The sequence below is a fragment of the Lissotriton helveticus genome, chromosome 7 (assembly GCF_964261635.1).
Source record: "Lissotriton helveticus chromosome 7, aLisHel1.1, whole genome shotgun sequence".
In the NCBI taxonomy this organism is placed as follows: Eukaryota; Metazoa; Chordata; class Amphibia; order Caudata; family Salamandridae; genus Lissotriton; species Lissotriton helveticus.
In genome coordinates this window covers 1,797,944,476-1,797,968,344 of record NC_136068.1, presented here as the reverse complement: position 1 = coordinate 1,797,968,344, position 23,869 = coordinate 1,797,944,476, and the positions used below count along the sequence as shown (strand labels likewise).

The following is a 23,869-nucleotide window of genomic DNA, read 5'->3' as shown; positions in this document are numbered from 1 at the left end:
CACATTCTTTACTAAAGTTCTCTGTGAAATCAAAACAATGGCCGCACGGATTATCCAGGTTGTCATAGGTTTGATTTGTTATGAGAACGTCGTATGCCTTATCAGGGGCTGGAGGAATATCGCTTGTCTAATTAGATCTCAAGCGTTATGACCTAATCAGATAACACGTTCCTGTGCCGTAGTGTGACTGCGTCAGATAACGGTATCTGCATCATGGGGAATTTCTTGCCTCATTGGCTGACTGTTAGTTAACTAGCTAGTAAGTTTAACCAGAATAGGGTCAGGAATAGGGGGATCGATTCAGAACCTATAGAAATACACGACAAACCACGCCCTCGCCGCCGTCCCCCGCATCCGAAGAGCCACCACAGGATGAAGGTCCTTCTCCTACCTGGCCGCCAAGACCTGGAACACCCTCCCGACCCACCTCCGCCTGACCCAAGACCACCTCGCCTTCAGGAAGCAGCTCAAGACCTGGCTGTTCGAGCAGTAGCGGACCCCCCCTCCCCAATCGCCTTGAGACCCTCCGGGTGAGTAGTGCGCTATACAAATGCTTGATTGATTGATTGATTGAACGTTGCGAGGGGGCTATAGTGTTAATTTCTGCAAACACATAGCCCGCGCTGCTCGGGAGGGGGATATGCGCCCTTATGCCTCCCGGTTGAAGAGGGTGACAAGGCCTCCCGGATTTGTCCAGACGGTCCCAGTTTTTCACCAGGTGTCCCAGCAGATTTCAGCAAATTTAGCTCCTAACCTGGTTTCAAAAGAGGGTCGACAGAAAACGTGGAAGGTGCATTTTTTTTGTTTTACAAAGTAGGGATAATTAGCAGTTATTTCAAGAAAGTAATTTAAAACACAGGAAAGCTACTGGGTTTTTATGTATGTTTTAACTGCCTGTTCTGTAATTCTCTGCTGATGAGTGCTGTTATACTGTGCACTCCCTTGAAGTAAAATTGCAGTCCTTCCATTGCTGTGAACTGTACCGGTTTTTGGCTTTACATTTTAGGTTACCGGATGGATGAACCATATTGGCGTGGCATATATCAGATATTACATTCCTTCGCAAACGGGCTGCGATCCCTCGGATGTAAATCAACGTAAGGTGGGCACGAAGATGGCATGGAGATATTAGCAATACGCTCTGTAACACTCGTAGGGTTGTGTCGTGCTGTAGAATTTTCCAAGGCCATTACCGCAGCATTTCAGGTCAGGATTTACAGGCATCAAAACTTTGATTAAACCTTCAGACACTTTTAGAGTCGGGTCAGGCTGTAAACCAGCTCGCCAGGTAAAGTGCCCGAGTAAGAAACAAAAAAATTGTAGCTAGATAAGCGGTGCACCACCGAGCAATATATCCAGCTTCGTGGACTGATTAACAAGCAATGGCAATCATTTTGGCTTTGCCAAAGTTTGTTTTATCATGGTTCCTGTAAAACTAAACTGCTGTGAAAGCTGACAACCCTTCATCTTTAAAAAAAACACTGGCTACAAACAAACACTACCAGGGGTGTGGAAATTAACAAATAATCTATGTGTCCAAGGGGCAAAATGCCACTGAGATGTACATGTCCTGTAAAATCCACTCAACCCACCTACTCCAGTCCCACATCAAACATAAGGGCTCCGGCTGACAGAGAAATATTAATATATTTTTGTTTTATTAAAATCAGTAAACCATTAAATGCTGTGCAATAATAATGCTTAAGAAAAACTTGACAAGCGATATTATCCCTTTTATCAAAACATATAGAAATTGTAGAAATAAAACAATGAATGATCTTGCATGGTAGGAAGCTCTAAGACTCATATTAGCAATACTTCAACAGTTATGATAGATGTGGCCTTTTATGTCCGCACACATACTTAGTGCCGCCTGTTGTAAGCCAGAGATCAATAGCTCTACTGGGGTCATAATCCTCAAAGTTAGTTCTTTCTACCTTAAGAAGCATTAGGTCTTGGAGAACATCTTGATTTAACAGTGTTCTTAGTGGGTTCTAAATGATATTCATGGCAGAAAACAAACATTCAGCTTCTGCTGTAGATACACTGAATGTGAACATCATCTCCACAAGCTTTAATATATTAGTCAACGAGGAAGGTTTTGTTGCTAGCAGGGTGGAATATGCAGGCAATACAGGAATACCTTTGGTCTGAAAGCTTTTCATATGGCTTTTAAGTCCACAAAACTCCTCTACAATTGCCAACCTCTCGTCTGTGGTGAAAAGTACCTTAAAATGTTGTACAATTGCCTCAATATTAGATATACCATATGTATAGAGTTCCTCTCTACTTTCTGGTCACAGTGTATAATCAAATGCCTGAAAACCTTAAACTGGCATGCAATTAAAATTTTCAAACCTCTTATCAATGTACTTAACCACACTGTCAATAATCACTGTCCCTTTGGATTGTTGTTGCTGGTAGGCAGTGTCCTGAAAACTTTATTTCCCAGCCATCAGTAGAAATGTGTCCAAACTTCCTTTCTTCGGGGTGGTACATTTTTAGGTCGAGGGACCTATAAGCTGCACAAAGCACAGCTTCCGGTCCGGAGATCTTATGTTTTGGAGTAGGGCAGTTTAAACCCGCCCCTCTGCTCCGTTCGCTTCCATTGGCTGGCTTCCTAAACGGAGGCCAGCCATTGGAAGGGAAGGGAGTCACTCCAAACAAGCCCCGTCTCTTTCAGATTCGGGGGCGTAAGTTTTGCTGTTCTTTAGCTCATGACGTCGTCCGTCACTCAGGATAGCAAAACACGCCCCCGAATCCAAAAAATTTCGCAAGCTTGCGGCTGCCATTTTGCTAGTTGAGCAGCGTCTACCAGGACATGAGGTAAGCCTCTGCTCCCTTGTTTGTGCCGTTCTTCGTGCCCCTGCCCCCGTTTGTGCCGTTGTTTGTTAGTTAGGTGTTATTAGTGTCGGACCTGAGCCTGCAGTGCTGGCACAGAGCTTCAGTGAGCTAGGCTGTCTTGTGCGCCTTTCACCCAAGCCCTGCAGAGCGCCTTCTGCCCGTCCCGTTGAACGCTCGAGGCAGCGTAATCTCTTCCAGTCCGCGCTCTCCGGGGGTCATCTCTTCCAGTCCGCGCTCTCCGGGGATCCAGGCCACGGTTTACCACCCCCTCAAGTGGGACGAGCACTTTCGGAGTGGACAGTGACTGTCCAAAGCCCGGGTGCTGCTTGCGAGTCCACAACGTGTGCAGCGCCTCGGGCCCCTTTTCTTCCCACGTCAGCTCTGCTGCTTCCACTTCTCAAGAGACGAGGATAAGATTAGTAAGTGGCTCTCTAAAGTAGCGTTGGCGATGGTAAATGGGCCCCTGTCCCTAGATGGATAGTAAGAGACAGTCTTTTTTGAGGTGCAGTTGGCCCCGGTGCCACTGCACTTTCTGCGCTATTGGCAGCTACGCCCTGCTGTCCGTGCTGTAAGCTCCCGTCATCTGTCGCTCCCCCTGGTCTGAGACATCAGAGGCTGGGATTGGGAAAAGCGTCAACAGAGAGGGTTTTATTATATCTCGCGTTAAAGAGACAGCGCACAGGCTACCGCTAGGCATTGAACGGGGGGCAGCAGGGAGTCCTTCCAGCGGACCGCGTAGGGACATGTACATCTGCAAACTTTGCTGAATGCCGTAGTAAGCCTGGTTTTTGTGCATGAAAATGCAGTTTGCTCTTCCGAAGCCCCGCCAGCCCTCTACCCCCAAAGAGGTTTCGACTGTTTTTCTTTACCAATAACCGAGAATTCGTTATTTTGTTCTCGGGTGTCGCAGCCTCTTTTTTTTCTGCATGGGCGACTTTCCCTAACACAAGCGACAAATGTCGGTCGAATTGCTTGCAGATATGCTGGGCAGCCGTGGTGCTCGGTGCCCGAGCAGGAGCGGGACTGAAACCAATGCCATTACGGTGCCTCATTACTCTCTCGTAGTCAAATGAGCAGCAAGGAGGAGGGGCTTCGCTAGAGCTTCCCTGTCGCTGAGTTTGCCCTACCTGCGGTGTAAAATATTGTCAACCCACTCGCCAGGCAGCGGCGATGGTCTGTGATTAGCCCTCTCGGGTCCTAACATATTTCAACTGTTGTGTTACCCTGTTAAAGTGTACTATAATTTAGTATTATTTGGCATTACAGAGGGTATAAATCATTGTGACTGCATTTATATAGCCCTTACTACCCCTGGTGAGGCGTCGATGCGCTTTTTGGCAATTTTCAGGGAATGGTTTATAAAATTCAAATTTGTTCCATCCCAAAATGTCTTGCCCGTGGCCCTAAAGACCCTACTACCACAGCCTTCCATGCTTGCTCCAGCATGTCTGGCAATATGTGCCACCCCAGCTCTGATTATGACCCCTTTTCAGGGGCGGCTGGTGACATTTGATAGTGGTGTGGCGTAAACTAATTTGCATATTGCACCGCAGCGAGCGAGCTCGAACCACCTTGCGTCCATCTATACATCATTCATGCATCCACCCATCCATCCATCCACCCACCCACCCATCCTGCATCCATACATCATTCATTCATGCATCCACCCATCCATCCATCCACCCATCCATCCTGCATCCATCATTCATTCATGCATCCACCCACCCATCCATCCTGCATCCATCTATCATTCATGCATCCACCCATCCATCCATCCATCAATTCTGCATCCATCCTGCATCCATCATTCATTCATGCATCCACCCATCCTGCATCCATCATTCATTCATGCATCCACCCATCCATCCACCCATCCATCCTGCATCCATCATTCATTCATGCATCCACCCATCCACCCATCCATCCTGCATCCATCATTCATTCATCCACCCATCCATCCATCCACCCATCCATCATCCATCCTGCATCCATTCATCCATTCACCCATCCATTCATCCATCCATCCATCCTGCATCCATCATTCATTCATGCACCCTTCCATCCATCCATCCACCCACCCTGCATCCATACATCATTCATTCATGCATCCACCCATCCATCCATCCACCCATCCATCCTGCATCCATCATTCATTCATGCATCCACCCATCCACCCATCCATCCTGCATCCATCATTCATTCATCTACCCATCCACCCATCCTGCATCCATCCTGCATCCATCATTCATTCATGCATCCACCCATCCATTCATCCACCCATCATTCATCCGGCATCCATTCATGCATTCACCCATCCATCCACCCATCCTGCATCCATCATTCATGTATTTTTATGACCATATAACTTGCACACAGCTTGTCAGTGTTCAATACCAGTCTCGAACCTTGTACTCCAGCACCAATGATACATGATTAATATTAATTGTTTTTAAAACATGTATTTATTCGACACCAATTTCACATCTTAGTCATTATTTGTTTTTTAAAATATCTATTCATTTAACACCAAAGTAAGTCATGTATACATTTTTATGGTTCGATAAGAGGCTCGAACCTTGTTTCCCAGCACCAAAGTCGGCCGCGCTAACCGTCAGGGGTCATGTACCCGGGCTATGTATTGACCAGCCAATCCTGGCACTGTATGCAGTGCCAGGATTGGCTGGGGGGGCACCATGACTCCTCGCCCAGTCCCCCTGTGTAACCCCGGGGGCTGCGGCCCGCCCCCTGGTCCTCTCTCTAAGGGGGAATTTACAGGAAAACGATCTGCGCATGCGCGGGCATGTTTGTTGCCAAAAATACACTTGCGCAGCTGCAGCAGGCCCATCCCCCCCCCCCTCCCCTGCGCACTCCGGGAAAGTCGGGCGTCTGCCGGTTTCCCGGCCGGCAGATAGCGCGATTTTTTAAAATATTTGTATTTGGCTTCTAGTGACGACGCGGTAGGTCCATGGGGCTTAGTGGGGCCACGCCCCTACGCCCCAATGGACGCACCGCACTTTTGGGGTGAACTATCTGCATTAAAGTGTGTAGGGGCCTGTGTGTAGGAGTGTGGTGGGCACCTTTTAGTGTTTTGGGGATAACGGGAACTGTTTTCCACGTCACAGTATTGAAAGAGTTAAATAAAGGGACTGTTCTGACTTATTGGGGCGCTTCTCCCCACGGTGTCGGTTGCAGGGGGCACTTAAACCGAACTCTCCCCAAGGTGGCAGCAAGTGGCTCGTGACTGTCACCGGAGCCCCCAGACAGGCAGCATTGTAGGAAGAGACGGTGTACGCCTTACTATGATGCGTTACTGTTGCCGAAAGTATGTCCCACAAAAGGGACATCTGTGAACTTGTCCAGCACTAAAAGGGAACTCATTAGAAAGGGCACAGACCTCATCAACAGCAGCAACATCTGTGTGGAGTCCACTTTACAGACCCTCCGGTGTTCATGGCATGTGCACTGAGGGACAGCAGCTGCCACTTTCCACAGACCTGTTAGAGAGGTGCATCTATGGGGTAAGCTGTAGTAACTTTGCATTCTTCCGTGGCTGCGATACTTTCCCCGTTCCCTCCTCTTCCTTTTGTTTGCGGGCTGGTGCTGCTGCAGTGGTGTTCTGCTCGCAATTAAATGGGGAGGGATAAATAGGGTTATTGTGTGGGGGTGAGAGGGGAGGGAGCAATAGAAACTTCTTTAGAAGCATGCTATGTGGGGGCTGCCCTCTCTGTGGCAGATAAAGCGCTGCGGTTTGAGGTCGGGCTGTGGGCGCGTTGCAGCATGGTCAGCGACGGCTACCGCTCCCCTCCCTGTGGACCCACATCGACCCCGGACACACTTGACATGAAACATGACTTTCTTTGGAAGGCGGGGGATCGCAAGACCCCCCGGCCGTATTTATTAAGATACAAAATAATAAAATTTATTACACAAAAAATACCGTTTTATGCAAAATTATTCATGGACATTAGAAACAACCATATCAACAAGTATGATATGCTAACCTTAACAAGATTCTAATACAGCTTGTTTCCTAACCGAATCTAACATCCTCCTCTGAAATTATTGCATACTAACATTACTGGCCATATGGCGAGGTCCTAACCGGTGTCAGGTCCTACTAGCTGCGCCCTTACCGCAGGTGCGCATGCGCAGCCGAGCCCGTTAATTACTCGGTCCACGCCGTGAACTCCATTTACCCACTGAAGGAGGGCCCTTACTCGCGCCATTCGCTGACGTCATGAGTACGCATGGGGTGGCTACCAGCCATAAGGACAGCGTGACTCTCCTAACCGTGCCCCTTTGTAGCACCAGTTATACCTGCCCCTGAAGTTCTGGGAGGGGCCAGTGACCCCTCCCCCTGGGCGGACAACTCCAAAGGATGATGCCACCCCCTCAGACCTTAAAATAGCTGCTCACCGGTCATGACCTTACCGCATGTCCATACCCTAATAAATACGACGACCTGTGGAAAAAGATCTAAAGGACAACTACACTAACTAAATCAACATGACATGACCATCGTCAGGCTACTAGGGAAAAAAGGCCTAAACAAAATTGCAACCGACTTTTAAGTGTCAACACTACATCTTAACTGGGAAATAAATAGTTAATACACGTCAATACATGCCATTAAAACAGGTATACAATCTACATGAGACACCATTGCAACCGACATTTATGTTTCAATACCACTTCCTAAACGGGAAATAAGTAATTAATACACGTCAATACACAAAATAAGACAGGAATACCCTATGCACAAAACACTGCAATGTTCCAGGGATGGTGGGTGGGGAAAATTAGGAGGCCCCGAGCGCGGGGCACGACCAGTGTGGGGGAGCGTCCAGGCGACAAGGGGCCGACTGAGCGCTCCCCCCTCCTTTAACTAGGATCGTGGGGAGGGGGCGGCAAGCCCCCTCCTCCCGCCCCCCGACCCGGAAGCCTCCACAACGCCTTCCGGGTCAGGGATCGGGCGCCAGCCAGCCGGTGGTTCGGCGCGCACCCCCCGCGTCATCACTGGATGCTGGGAGGTCACGCCCCCACCACCGGGAGACAAGGGGAGAGGGGGGTCGCCGCACCGCCATGCGGGCGGGGGGGCCGAGGGCCCCCCCTTTTCACATGGTCAGCGACGGCTACCGCCCCCCTCCCTGTGGACCCACATCGACCCCGGACACACTTGACATGAAACATGACTTTCTTTGGAAGGCGGGGGATCGCAAGACCCTCGGCCGTATTTATTAAGATACAAAATAATAAAATTTATTACACAAAAAATACCGTTTTATGCAAAATTATTCATGGACATTAGATACAACCATATCAACAAGTATGATATGCTAACCTTAACAAGATTCTAATACAGCTTGTTTCCTAACCAAATCTAACATCCTCCTCTGAAATTATTGCATACTAACATTACTAGCCATATGGCGAGGTCCTAACCGGTGTCAGGTCCTACTAGCTGCGCCCTTACCGCAGGTGCGCATGCGCAGCCGAGCCCGTTAATTACTCGGTCCACGCCGTGAACTGCATTTACCCACTGAAGGAGGGCCCTTACTTGCGCCATTCGCTGACGTCATGAGTACGCGCTGGATGGCTACCAGACATAAGGACAGCGTGACTCTCCTACCCGCGCCCCTTTGTAGCACCAGTTATACCTGCCCCTGAAGTTCTGGGAGGGGCCAGTGACCCCTCCCCCTGGGCGGACACCTCCAAAGGATGATGCCGCCCCCTCAGACCTTAAGATAGCTGCTCACCGGTCATGACCTTACCGCCACAGGCCAGCATTGTTGACCGACGATCTGGCCTCCCCCTTCCTACTCCTAGAAAGGTCATGATCGCCTCGCAAATCCCTCTAGCCATGGCACTATGCTATTAGATCACAGGACATTCCCTGCCTCGGTTAAGCATACCCAGTCTCATAGCTAGGAATGCTCACCCCCAAATGCCCCCATGATGGATCGTCTGCAACCGGGGGGCTCGCAGTACTTTGTCCAATTGCGCGTCGATCCTCTTTACCGAGTGATTCAACGCATCGGCCGAGTCCCCCCCCCCTCGCCACTGCCACCGAGGTGTAAGTTGCGACCCAATTATCGTGCCACCCCGCATGGCCACCCACCCTGCCCTGCAGGATGTGCCCACTGTGGTAATTTCCTTCTTCTCTTTCCCTTATTATTGATGTCACTATTGGAATTGTATTGGGTACTGTAGAATGTTTCATGGGTAATACAGAATGTGGTTGAGGACCTGAGTTCTAGATCAGAGAAGCGGTTGAAGCTGATCTGATCTAGACGCTTTGGTTTGTGCTCCAGTGCCTCCGCTCTTTACACCCCCCTAGATTGGCTAGCTCATTATCCCCCAGGTGAAGTATCACCACTGACTGGGGAGGGGGGCAGCTGGGATAGGATTTCCTGAAACTAATCCCTGAACTGACTGGGACATAAACCCCCCTCCCAAAGAAAGAGACTGAAACCCCTTTTGCTCAGCCCTTTACTTCCTGTCACCTGAAAGAAAAAACACTTTCAGCGTGCCTCACATAAGAGTGGCCTACCATCCAAGTCACCAACGTCCGTTGCTCCTTCTGTCGCTTGTGTTGAGCTGCTGAAATTACCTTGACGCCCCACAGCAAGTTCCTCCCCCGTGTAACAGGTTTGAGAAATGCAACCATAATGCATGGGTAGCACCTTTTCCCGCTGGCACCGTTTGAGCCGTTGAATTGACCGCCCATCACAGTTGAAGCCTTTGGGCAGCTGAGGCCTTTGGTTGCAGCTCCTGATCCAGGTGTACTGGTCCCCTTCTTGCAGTTGTGGTGTGGGGCGCTTCCCGGGTATCAACCATGGGTCCGGTCATATATAAATGAAAACAAACACAAACGATTAGTGTTTCTTGTTTCCTGACAAGAGTTCCAGTGCACATGCCCGTATTTGTTGCAATCACATGCTAAGCTTTAGCTACGATCAGCACTAGGTACATTTCCATCAAACCTGCAACTGCAAGTGTCTAACATTGCATCAGTTTGAGTCACATGCAGAGCATTTAACTTAGTGCTACAATGAGGGTGCCTGGTAGTATGACCTACATGAAAGAATAGACCTGTAGTCAAAAGTGAATGCAATAACCCATCCATCATTACTTAATGACAGTACATAGTGTGAAATGCCGTGAAATAGCGCTTTCCTAGTTACTAACAAGGTATGCTGCAGACCAGCACATTCCTTTCCTGGCCACTGCTCTTGCATTTCCGAAATCTGTCCACCCAAACGTGTACGCGGGTGTGCGCGACACGGCATCCCCACAAAGCTTACGTGTACCACCCTTTGGTGCCTAGGGTTTTAGACACAGGCCCCCTATTCTGCAGCACCTCCGCAACTGCGTGTTTCGAAGTTCATGGTGAGAGTGTACCTGGGTAAACCTTCGTAGAGGCCATTCCACGTAGGCCTGCCCCCCCCCCCATGTTAAAAAATTGCTGAGACATTAAGCTGTGGTTTTTGGTAAAAATACCCTCCTAGCCAACCCGACATAATTAAAGGACAACCCCTTCCATGTGCTGCCCTCATTAACGCCCTCAGAGAAGAATAACTCTGTCCCTACCCAAGGAAGCACACAGTTTATGTGTACACGAGACCTGTCCTCTATGGAAACACAAACTTTAGGGACAAGAAATGATGTGCTGCCATAAGTATGCTAGAAAAAGAAACAGACATATGTGGGTAGTTCTTAAGTTTAGCTGGAAAGCGGCTCCCATATAGAGCACTCTCAACATCAAAGGCACACTAAATTTCCTCCCGTTATTAGAGCACTCAGAGGTATATCTCCGTCCCTACCCACGAGAGCCCCCAAATTAAGTCTAAACCAAATCATACAGAAATAAAATGCTGCAGAGATCACGCAATAAAGAAGCAGTGAATTTCGGCTCGCTCTCAAGTTTAGGTGGAAAGCAGCCCCCTTATAGAGTATTCTCAACATCAGTGGCACACTACATTTGTTCAACTCGTTAGTGCCCTCAGAGAATTATAGCTCCATCCCTGCCCGAATGAGCACCCAGTTCATGTCTGCACAAAACCTATCCAGAGGTAACATGCTGCATAAATCCTTGCGCTTTCCCACTTGGCTCCCTGTCCCATGATCAAATGTCTATATTTGGCTGGTTGGTAGAGTGCAGTCCTAGCCGCCAGGGGTGGCGGCACTGTACAGCGCAAATTTATATTGCAACGGGAGCCTAGCATATTGCAGCACACACACTCTAATAGTGTACCAGGGCTTTCTACCGGGTAACGCTAATTAGATCCACAGTGCTTAATTCGTCAAATAGAAAACATTAGGCCTGGTCCTAGGCAGGTGGCCACCACCGTTAGCCCCACCCGTTGCCCCCGCCACGCTGGGCTTGCCTTACTAACACATCGCTAACTGCAGGACTAGTAAAATTGTGCACAGGTGACATCATACAAGCGAATACACCCCAGTATTACAACGTACATCCACTCTTATGTGTAGAGTAACTAAGCGAAGGTAACACTCTACTTGGTACCTCGTCATATTTTTGCAAGTACTTTGAACTGCACAGCTCCCTCCTTGCTCTGGACACTGGGGCCCTGCGCGGAGAAGGCGGGTAGCGTTATTCCTTAAAAAACCCGTCTGTCCACATAAAGAAAGTAACATCCTACAGACAGCGTGGAGCGTGCCAAGCATCGCACATCAATTGTGGATGAAAACTGGGAATGAGTCTCTCAACGGGCGTGACCAATCTAATTAAGGGCGTGGTTGACAATAATGTAAGCCAGAAATACAATACAACAACGAGTAACATCATACCTACGAAGTTTTTTGGTGTATAAGATAAAAGAGGAGCACTTATGGCTCGGGTATAATACTGCAACATTATTCTACTTAACAAACCCTGGTGACCCCATGACGATGTTTCGAAAAGTGAAGGGAAACTCATAAAGAAAATGACTCTCATTATCCTCCCCCTACAACGCTCTCTGGGCATAACGTCATGCCATAACATCTCCACAATTGAGAAGTGAGCAGTGGGAGCACACGTACACTGAAGCGCCTACTGTCCCCCCAGTCCGGAAAACAGAGCACCTGTCATGGCTCAAAACCGAGCCTGATGGAGACCCGTTTAGTTTCTCTTTTATATTTCCTCGCATGCCGATTCATCCCATCATGAATGAGTAGATGCCACTGGTACGCGCAAAGATGTGATATAGTTACCACCTACACAGGCGCATCTTCTTGCAGAAAATGCCTGCTGATACTTGGGATGAAACAACGAGGATTTTGATGAACAAATTAAAACTTTTGACGGAGTGCTGCACTGCGTGACTGATAGTGAATTTGGGCCAACCAGTGCAATAAGGGACATGTCTCTCTTTGCATCAGACAATAAGCAGCTTGCCTCTCTAAATTGACAAATTTAAACCTATTTCATGACACACACACCCGCTGATTGTGTAGCATTACCTCACGAGGGTGTGACATAGCTGCGTCGCTTCTTCACTCCTACTTAAAAATTCTAGACAGCCTATTTCATGACACCATTCAAATTTTTTAATTCCTGCCTAATGCAGCAGCAGGGCTGTAATGCTCCCTAGCTGCATAATGCCTCCCTAGCTGCATACAATTTGTACGCCCCAGCCTGCGCAGGAGATCATAAAACAAAAAACTTTAGGATCCGTAGGGACACTCCCTTACCAAAACCATGTAACCTATCCCTCACAGCGCTGTAACTAACAAGCTCGGCGGGGGTGAACCCCCCTTTCCTGGCAGGTAGGAAGGACAGGAAAGCTGCCTATACAGCAGGTCGTGACTTTTAACCCCGTTTTTAACAGAACCAGGGACCAGGCAGCTTTCACCCAGATAACACAATCCTTGCCTGTACATTTATTATAGCGCTCCTTGTCACCCTTCAGGGAATCCAGGGAGGGCCCCCCTTCTAGGTTCTCTCTCTATATGGGCACGGGGAGGTTAAGTGAATTGCCCAGAATCATAGGATGTTGCGCTGACACCGAGCTTCGCACCCAGATCCGCAGTGCTCCAGTGCCAGCTCTCAGGCATTTCATGAGTGAAACGGAAGTGATCCCAATGTTTCAGATTTGAGATTTCGTGGCAGGACAGGAATGCTCCCCAGCAGTTTAGTGAAGTACTCTTAATAGGTGAAATAACCCGCCACGTGGGAAGAGAATGACCGTGTCTTTGTTTTCAGTTTGGTATTATTAAAAAGGTAGCTCGAAGTCTAAAGAAGTAACCGTGATCCTTCACACCCGACAGGCTACCCGCAGCTTATGACTATGGGTTTCTGCCAGTAACTCAGTCACAATTAGAAGCCGTCTATATGTGCATTGTGCTCACAATTGTCAACAGGAGACATTTGCCCTGGTGATGTTACTCCCGAATCTGACACAAATCACGCTACCAAACAGGCGCCCGCTCACCATCATTATAGGACGAGGTGGGTGGAGGCAGCCGCTCGCACCGCAGCTGATCCCTCGAGGCGATTGCCTTCTCCGCTGACCAGTCCATCACCGCATTGGTTGCACGAGGCCCAGCTGCTCTCGATGCTCCGTGGGGCGCCGCATACTCCATGTTCGTCCGGTGCAACCACGAAGCACTTCAGGAAAGTCCCCGATCCGCCGGACGTCCTAGTGTTCCCACGCCGCGCAGATTCCTTATAACCTGCAACATAAGCAAAATAAAATGAAAGGCCCCACGGTGGGGGCGAGGAGCGAGCCCGGGGAGTGCGGGCACAAAGAGGCCGCTTCCCGCGTTCCCCAGGCTCTTGCGCACTAAGACTCGCCCCTTCCTCCCGAGTGCTGCTGTTCTCCAGGGCTCCACAACGTGAAACCAGCTGGCACACGTCCCCTGACGAAAGGGAGGAATCCTCTGCTCTCCCGGGCTCAGCAGCTCCAGTCTCATCGATTGCGATGAAGCGGACCTATAAAACAAAGAAAAGGAAAATTAGGAGGCCCCGAGCGCGGGGCACGACCAGTGTGGGGGAGCGTCCAGGCGACAAGGGGCCGCCTGCTGTCTTGTTTTCGTCTGTCAGATTCCTTCTGACAGTGGTGAGTTTTTGGATACCGAGGCAGTAGCCTCATTACTCCACAATCATTTTGAATTTTTTTAGTCGCTGTTTAGATTGTCTTATTGATGTGTGACGCTTTGTCACAGTTGAGGTTGCATCACATGGTCATCTCAGTGATGGGCCGCGGGTAGCGGTCGATTGAGCATGCAGAATTGTCAGCATGTTTCCTCAGAGGGTCTTGTCTTTGTCCATCAAGTTCCTTCTGATAGTGTTGAGTTTTGGTTGCTTGCCGAGGCTGTTATGCCATCTGGCAGCGGTGGGTTTTGTGTACCTGCCGGCGTTTGCCTTCAAGCAGTGCTGAGTTTTTGGATGCTGCGTTTCTGTTTCAGTTTCGCAAGGTTAGCGCTTCAATGGGACGCGGGTAGCGGTCAAATGGGTTCAAAGGGGCCGCCTGAGCGCTCCCCCCTCCTTTAACTAGGATCGTGGGGAGGGGGCGCCCCCCGACCCGGAAGCCTCCACAACGCCTTCCGGGTCAGGGATCGGGCGCCAGCAAGACGGTGGTGCGGCGCGCACCCCCAGCGTCATCACTGGACTCTGGGAGGTCACGCCCCCACCACCGGGAGACAAGGGGAGAGGGGGGTCGCCGCGCCTCCCCTTTTCAGAAGTTTTTCAGCGGCCGTAAATTTCCCGTTTCTGGTGAATGAATGACTGAGTACCTTTGGGCTGGACGATGCACGGGGCACACAGTGTGAGAGCGGGGCCGCTCGCGCTTGAACGGGAGGTACGGGTCCTAGTACTGCTGTCAACCAGCAGGCACTGACCACCTGCAGACTGAAATGGGTAAAGTGTGCATCCTATCGCGAAATGCGTGCTGGCTCTGAAAATGCTATTCCTACCTTCATTTTTACTAGTTTCCTTGTTGCGAAAGGGGCGGTAGAGTCGGGATTGGAAAGTCGATGCAGTATACTATGTATAATATGGCCTGTATTAGTTTTAATGCCACCCCTGTCTACTGCCGTCCTGCTCGGGGAGAGGGTCAGTCCACGGCAGCCGCGCGCTGCAGTATATCGCCTAGGCGACCCTCATCTCATTTAGGATGTACGACCTTCTTTGCAGTATAAAAATGACCATCTTCCTTCTGTGTCCCTCCGAGGCATGCATGCAGCCCAGAGCGCTTGAATGGGAGGTTCAAGTTGGGCCAGCACGTGCACTTCGGAGCACCTTGAGGCTTCAGTGCAGTCTGACAGGCTGATTTGTGTATGGTTCACTGTGTTCCATCCCCCTCTTTTTCACGACAGTTGTCATATGAACTTTCTAGCAGTATCACTTTTTTACAAGATGGCCAGCGCTACTGCTCTTGGTACCTGGGAACAGGTGTCGGTTCAACATGCTGGGAAAATCAGTGCCTACATACCTGCCTTTCCTCTGTTGCCCTCATACCTGCCTTTCCTCTGTTGCCCTCCTACCTGCCTCCCCTTTGTTTCTCAATGTCTCCCTTCTGTCGTGCTCCTAAAAATGCTTCTCTTCTGATGAGCCCCCATACCCCACTTCTGTTTCCCTGATTATTTGCATCTCTGGTGCACCGATATACGCTTTTTCATCAGCTCCATATTTGCTTATTCCTGGATATACCTGCCTGCTTCTCCGCTGCCTGACCACTCTACTCCTTGTTCTGTTGTGCATACAAGCTCTTCCCACGTGCCATGAAGTGTATTATTCTGGGGAATTGACGTTTCTGACATCCATATCCCTCTTTCATTGTATAGAGCTATGTATTTGGCATTAGTTTTCTGCATTGTATTTGAGGTATATGGGCTTTTGGTTGTCGGTGTGAGAGTCAGGAGACTATTCTGGAGTATCCATGACAGACGGCATTTAATTAGGTGGCAGTATCCTCTTTTAATGAGCAGTGGCAAAAATCTGCTGCAGGATTTTTAGGTGTAGTTTGTAGCTGTCTGTTGTCGAAGACTTATTTTGTACATTCAGTACCCAGAGTGTGCTTTGGGTCAGCTCAGTTGTTTAGCATGGATTGACTTTGTCAAACTCACTTTCTTGATTTTTATTCAGTGGCTTTCGTTCCTCTGCTTGTGTTTGTCCCTATCCAGAGCATCGCTTTTTTACAATGTTTGTTTGGATGACTTGTTTTTTTCCCGCTGCTGCCATTAGGGATTTATTTTTCTTGGAGCACTCTGTTGGTGTGTATGTTTTCTTGCTCTCGAGTGCTGCTTCTCTTCTCACATTCCCCACCCTGTGCATTCCATATTGCTCCCTTCCCCTCACAGCTTGTCCGTAATAGCAGAGCAACTGGTATATATTTCTGCTGGTGTTTGACTAATGAGCAGACTTTTTCGGATTGGTTTTCTTTCATCTTCTTTGGTCCACTAGTTGTATTCAATTTCAAGCTTAGGCATACAAAGTATAGTTAACAGTAGTTCCCTCTGAGCCATTCCCTATATACATGAATGTATATTTTGTGAAATTAATCATTCATAGACAAAACAGAACAAACTTGCAGTCATAAAGCAATATATAAACATTATATTTGAGCTTCAACAGTTAACATTGAAGTATGAAAAGGAACTCCAAATACATTATACTGTGCAGTGCTTGCGAGTTGTGAAGGTAATAGCAAAAATACATTGACAAGAACTTATGCTGAACATAGGGTTGGGGCTAATCATGGACCCGTTTGTTGTTGGGCTTAGTGTCTATTAAGCAAATTAACCCTAAAGGTTTGTTCACCTCAAAGTTAGTAACACGCTGACGTTTTACTAAAAAAGCTATACTTTACGTCTCATCATGTGGAATTCATAACTATGTGACAGGAAAAAGGAGCAACCCAAACTTAAAACGAGGGTACCTATTGAGGGAATATGACTGGTGCTACACGTTTTACCCAATTGCATAGAGTGCGAGTTGTCTTGCAAGAAGGTGTAAGCCTGTGTCATATACTTTCTAAAAAAAAAAATGATAGACCTGGTAACCAATCCGTAGAAGTCTTGTGTGTGTGTGTGTGTGTGTGTCGCTCTGTGTGTGTAGCTCTGTCTATGTGTGTGGCTCTGTCTGTGTGCGTGAATGTGTGCCTCTGTGTAGGTATGTAACTCTGTGTAAATAGCTTTTTCTGTAGGTGACTCTATGTGTAAGTGCCAATGTCTGTGTGAGGGTGGCTCTGTGTAAGTGCCTCTGTGTGTGTAGGTGACTGTGAACAACTCTAGGTGGCTCTGTATGTGTATGTGTGTGTGGCTATGTATGTGTAAATTCAATAGGTCATGCATATGCAAAAGCTTAAGCTATTAGCATAGTAAATGACAATGCCATTTATTTAACGATTAAGCTATTGCAAATTAAAAAGACAATGCTATTTATTTATAATTTAGAAAAATACTTAACCCCTTCCACGCTCATGACGAGCTGGGCTCGTCATGCAGTAGCCTCCTGCTACGCTAATGACGAGCCCAGCTCGTCATGAATAATGGTGTTTGTAAAGTTACAGCACAGGAGAAAAATCCCCATAGCGTTCAAGGTGTTAAAAAATAATAAACAATACCAATAGCTCTACCTTTAATAATGCCGAGACCATTGCATTGTAAATGCTTGTTCTAAACTGCTGCACATGTTCACCCAACTCACTCTTTAGGCCTACTAGGGTCAACGCACACCTCTCTACAGCAGGTGGAACATGCATTAAAAGCAGTTCATTAGACTGAAAGAATTCTGAAAGCTGAAACACTGGCTTCAGAACATTTCTCAGGCTGTAAAGGTTTTTTTTATAAATGTAAAGCTAGTAACAACTGAGAGGTACTTTTTTGCCTTAGCAGCAGAATCATCATTACCGGCTGCAACCTGTCCTAAGTGTAGAACCACTGTCTGCAGGTTTTGTTTCATGGCTGCCAAAGCCCTGTTTTTTTTGTATACCCATCTAACCTGTTTAATATCAGTGAAATGTGCAAAGTTTTCATAAATTTTTCTTGAAATTTCTTTGGCATCTCTTCGCCTCTTAGGACTATACCAATAAAATGTGAAAATCCTTTTCAAAATTTGCTCAAACTGACAAATAGAGGGATGTGATTTTACAGCATCTAGAATCCCTAGCTGAATCTTGTGGGCTACACAGTGGAACTGCAGAAGAAAAGGAATGTCTTTCTTTAGGAGTGCTGCAACCCCTCCTTTAGATCCCATCATAACTGCAGCACCATTGAAATTAATGATGGGCCTGGATGTTCTGATGACCTCATATCTAGCAAATCCAAAGATAACCTTTTGATTCCTTTAACTATACCGCTTTAATCTCCACAATAACAAACACTTCTCCGCCAGCCACCAGAGAACAGAGTGCAGATGCAGAGGCACTAAGTAGTGAAATACAACATACCCTCTGCTCTATGGAAGCAACCGAGCGGTAATTCTGAAAGAAAACATTCACTAGCGCTTCAAAAAAGCATTTCAATTATATAAATAGTTTTTTGAAAACGTTCCAATTACTTTGATGCGACTATCTGTGTGTGCCTCCACAGCAAAGTTCCTCAGCCCGGACTGAAGGCAGACACAGACAGACACACACACAATAAGATAACACAGGGCAACGGAGACGGAAAACAGAAGAGAGATGAAGATGCAGTCAAACAGCAGGAGTGAGAGAGATATTTTTATACTCCGTTTGGTACCTCAATTTACGAACACATTTACTGCACAAATCTGTGTACAACCTCATGGTCAGAACTTTTCATTTTATTTTACTCGACCACCTCCCCCTCTCACCCCACCAGTACAAGCCGCGGCCACAAACTACAATGTAATTTTGTCGTCTGTCAGAAAGTTTAAGAATTCATTAAGCATTACCACTTTTTGAAGACGATATCACATGTAATATACCATTTCTCTCTCTATCTGCATTATCTGTCTCTCTGCTAATATCATTTTTTCACTTCATAAACAACTTCTCTCATTATATATAAAGGCTTCAAAATCACACAAATAATTACTCTTTATATTAAACATATTTTATACTTCATATATCACATTTAAATTAAAAATAGTTTTAGAAATACAACACATTATGACAGCCAAAAATGACTTTAGTTTCAAACTATGAGAAAAATCAATCATTGTTTGTGAGTAAACCATATTTTACGGTACATGACAAAACAAAGAGTTACAGACTTACCTTTACCAATGCTTTGTACGATGTACAACAGTGACAGTCACAAAATAGATATTCGTTTGACGGAATCTCAATTATGCTGCTATCACTGCAACCAAAATTCAATGGCACAGATATACAGTCAATACAGACTCATATATGTCTCTTCAGCCAATCATATTTCCTCCCGCAAAATTTTGTATTCAAATTTACATTTCAGTTGGTTGTCCCTCACAATATTTTCAATGTCACATAAAACTCACCCATCACCCACTGCCATCTCTGGCTGTTTCCATGGTAACACCTCATTCTGCACCTGGCTGAAGGCACAGGTCAAAAGTTCAAATCTCAACGTTCTACAGCAAACTAACAACACTGTTTTCCCTCCAGAAACACCTGCCTATCCACAGCTCTGTTACATGTCATTTTTTCACACCCAATACTACTTTTTCTTTTACATAACATTAACATGCAACGTAGTCTTCAATCTTCACGTATTAGAATCAACCAATCATTTTTCGTTTTTCAACCACACCAAGCTTCATCCATTTTTTTATCCTGACTTTCAGCTTCTAACTGCCATTCCACTTCCAGAACCCATCGGAGTACGAGTGCATCTGCCTTGAAAATGAAGGTTTGGCTTTTAGGACACAGCTATATTCACTGGAGTGGAAAATATGCAGCAAGCAGACGAATTTCCAACCTTGATTTACCAAATGTGCAGATAACGTGGATTGGGCAAAGAGGATTAAGATGTCACCAATTAATACCATTGGTGAAAACTTTTATGCATCTCCCAGAACCAGACCTTATAATTGTGCACTGTGGTGGGAACGAGCTTGGCACATTGACTGAGGTAGGTCTGGAAATGCTTCTAAAAGACACCTTTCGACAATTGATGACACTTTTTCCTCGAACTGCCTTGGTATATTCCAATATATGCCAAAGACAGAAATGGAATTGGTCCAATCAACATTGTGCACAAATTGAGAAAGCAAGGAGACATGTTAATAAATCTGTTTCTGCTTTCCTCAGAGATTATAGCATGGGTTCTATTTACCACAACAACTTGCGTTACCACATGCAAGACATCTATAGGACAGATGGTGTTCATTTCACGGATGAGGGAAACAGAATCTTCCTCTGCAACATCAGACTCTGCATCGGTACTTACTTATAAATGCAGAAAAAACTCAATTAACACAAGGGCTCTTTTCAGAGCCACCTTATATCAAAGCACTCAAACTTCTGATTTATCTCCATTTTCACACTCTTGTAAATAGGTGTGCGCGCCCGGGTGCGTGCACCCCGCAACTTTAAAAAAAAATATATATATATATTTTCGCGTTTAAGGTCCTTACTGCACACCCTGAGAGAACCTACGCAGCAAAACAATCTCTACCTTCTCCCCTTTCCATGTTCCAACGCTTTGAAATGACAATATATTTACTCGCAGTGACAAAATGGCGGTCAACACTTCCTGATTTCCTTCGAATCGAACGTTAACAGACGTCACGCAGCAAAAAAAAATTCCGCTCGCGCGCAGCCGCTTGAGTGCGCGCACCCGTGCGCGCTTATAGATATATAATTGACTTTAAGTTTAATTTTCTCAGCAACTACTGAACAGATTTACATCATTCCAAAAAAAGCGTAATCTGCGAGCCGGACTCTACAGTTTTCCCAAATTTCTTATAAATCCATTCAGCCGTTCGACCTGTAGCCGTGTCTAAACGTCCTATGGAAAATAACATGGAGAAAACACGTTTTGGGACCCCCCTTTTATCTCAGCCCCCACTTCACCAATCCCCCCCAAACTTTCAGGGAACGAGCGCAGCGGACCGAGCCATCTTATTTGAGAAATTCGCAAAGATTCATCCACCACGGCCAAAGTTAATCCAAATAGAATGTAGGTATATATAGTTAGGATTGTTTTCCATAGGGAAATCGCAACATTCTATTGGGAATAACTTTCGTGCCGGTTGAGGAATCTTCCTGAAATTTTCCTTAACTTTGCCTCGCGGTACTCCGGTCCTTCCCTGAAAGTTTGGGGGGATTCGTCAAGCGGGGGCCGAGATAAAAGGGGGGTCCCAAAAAGTGTTTTTCCCATGTTAATTTCCATAGGGCGGTTGGACTCACTTTTAGCCCGAACGACTGAATGGTTTTCCACCAAACTTGGCAAAATTGTAGGGACTGGTAGCCCGATGTGCCTTTGCTATGTCTCAAGATATGTGCTCCAGTGGTTTTTACGAAAATTAACTTTGAAAAAATATATATTGGGCTACATTGGGCTATATATATGTTAGAGCCCAAAATGTAGCCCAATGTAGCCCAAAGTTGGCCACCAGAGACAAAAAAAAACAAATGTAGCCCAAATATCAGCCAGATGTAGCCCAACTATAGCCCAATGACAGAATGTCCCAGAGTGTTCTAAAGAACAAATAGAGCGCTAACAGTCTTACTTATGACAAAAGTATGGCACACCTGATGTCATCTTGATTGGAATAAAGTGTTAACACTTAAAACATTTAATTTGCAAAGGAACAAAATGAGGGGGTTCATTTTGCCATAGAAATTATGATTAGTGCTGAAGAAAGAAAAATTAGGGCACATTTTGAGTGACTTCTCAAATCCTCTTATATTTCATTAAAAAAATTCTGATATGCAGTCTCCCAAGATGGCCACCAGAGACAAAAGAGCCTGTGCTTAAAAACTCTGTTAGCAAAGCAGGCATTTGAGATTTAAAAAACTTTTTAATATATAAAAACGTTATCCGCTAATAGAATTAGCATTTAAAAAACCTTGCGAATTCAATGAAAAAACCATAGGTTTCAGGCCTTATATAGTTAGGAATTAGCATTTAAAAAACCTTGCGAATTCACTGAAAAAACCATAGGTTTCAGGCCTTATATAGTTAGGAATTAGCATTTAAAAAACCTTTGAAATTCACTGAAAAAACCATAGGTTTCTGGCCTTATATAGTTAGGAATTAGCATTTAAATAAACCTTGCAAATTCACTGAAAAAACCATAGGTTTCAGGCCTTATATAGTTAGGAATTAGCATTTAAAAAACCTTTGAAATTCACTGAAAAAACCATGGGTTTCAGGCCTTATATAGTTAGGAATTAGCATTTAAAAAACCTTGCAAATTCACTGAAAAAACCATAGGTTTCAGGCCTTATATAGTTAGGAATTAGCATTTAAAAAAACCTTTGAAATTCACTGAAAAAACCATAGGTTTCAGGAGTTATATAGTTAGGAATTAGCTTTTAAAAAACCTTTGAAATTCATTCAAAAAACTATAAGTTTTAGTGGTGTTATAGTTAGCTGGACATTTTACTCATACAAAACCATTGAAATTGCTCCTATATAGTTAGTTGTACTAACTATATTTCGCGCACCCGCAATCCACTGCTGATGATGTCACATATTAGATCATTCATGACATGGTCAGTGACATCACTGATGACATCTAAAATGACATCACTGATGACATCACTGATGACATCATCCACGTGACAATATATATATATATATATATATATATATATAAAATATAAACTAATAAAAAAAATGTAACAAACATAATAGAAAACAACAAGGTGGAAGAGTCCTGTGGGGACCATGGATGTCGGTGACAGAGCCTGGAAAATAAAGCACAAAATAAGGACGTATGTAATGCTCATATCAAAGGACTGAGAGAGAGGAACAGAGAAGGAAAAAGAAGCCAGAGAGAAAAAGAGAGGGAAGGAAAGAAAGGCAGTGTGAAATAGAGAAGGGAGAGAGAGATAGAAGGAAAGGAATGAAGAGAGTGAGAGAGAAGTGAGAGAGAGAGAGACTGTCGCCTCTGTGCATCCATGAGCAAATAATTACCTGGTGCCAGCGGAGTGTGCAGCAGTCGGCGGACTCCACATGCCCGTCAAAACCCCTCAGATGTGTTGCTTAGTCCTGAGCAATGGCGGAGACCACATCAGATACTCCACCGATCTCAGATGTGTTGCTGAATCCTGAGTCCTGAATGGCGGAGAGCACATCAGATTCTGCGCGGATCTTACAGATGTTGCTGAGTCCTGAGTCCTGAATGGCGGAGACCACATCGGCTTCTTCACGGATCTCCCAGATGTCGCTGAGTCCTGAATGGTGGAGACCACTACAGCTTCTCCACCGGCCCTGCAGATCTCACACATGTCCCTGAGTCCTGAGCCGTCAATGGCGGAGACCACCACAGGGTTTGGTGCCGCTAAGCCTGTGGAACTGAAGTTCGTGTCATGTGGTGGTAGGCTCCTGATGGCCATGCGAGTTTGCGGTTGCACTAACCCTAGGCATATAAAGTCCGCGCCATGAAGTTGGGGTCGCTGCCATTCAGGACTCAGGAACCAGTTACACATGTGGGATTGGCTTGCGTTGAACAGGGTTAGTTGGCACCACGTGTCACCGATCTTCCACAGTGTAGACCGGGGGCAGCGGTCAGCAAAGGCTCACAGGCAGGTGACGTTGATTTGAGCTGCACAGATTGGGAGCATTTGGTCTTCTTAACCCATTATAGTCTCTTACATAATCTGCTTCGCTACTAACCTTGAATTGTGAACCGTGTAACCTCAGTGTAGGGCGCAGGGAGCGGTCAGGATGGACACACAGCCACGTGGTGTTGAGTTGACTTATGATGCAGTGAGTTAGTAGCACCTGAAGCATACAGCGCGTGCGCATCCTGCGATGATGCGTGGTCCCGCCGGGCCGCACTGGGAGCAACTTGCCTTGCAAACTGGACTGTGTCATCTGCAATCACCACTGTATCTGAATTGTGAGCCCTGCTGTCCGTAGTTTAGATTGAAGGCAGTAGTTAGCATAGACATCGAGAAATGCT

General features: G+C 46.3%; 1 protein-coding gene and 1 long non-coding RNA gene across 8 annotated transcripts in view; one reads left to right on the top strand and one right to left on the bottom strand.

Moving 5' to 3' along the window:
- LOC144770775 (phospholipase A2 inhibitor and Ly6/PLAUR domain-containing protein-like) overlaps positions 1 to 23,869 on the top strand; it is a 1,602,193-nt gene that overhangs the window by 1,051,624 nt on the left and 526,700 nt on the right. The window lies entirely within an intron of this gene.
- The window catches only part of LOC144770776 (uncharacterized), a 363,844-nt gene that overhangs the window by 16,158 nt on the left and 323,817 nt on the right, over positions 1 to 23,869 (bottom strand). The window contains exons 2-3 of one of the 2 annotated variants that reach the window (XR_013599025.1): positions 19,032 to 19,116; positions 13,281 to 13,521 (exon numbers count right to left, since the gene is read on the bottom strand). This is a non-coding gene — a long non-coding RNA (uncharacterized LOC144770776). The remainder of the gene's footprint in view (positions 1 to 13,280; positions 13,522 to 19,031; positions 19,117 to 23,869) is intronic. The other variant, XR_013599026.1, reaches the window with a different exon arrangement.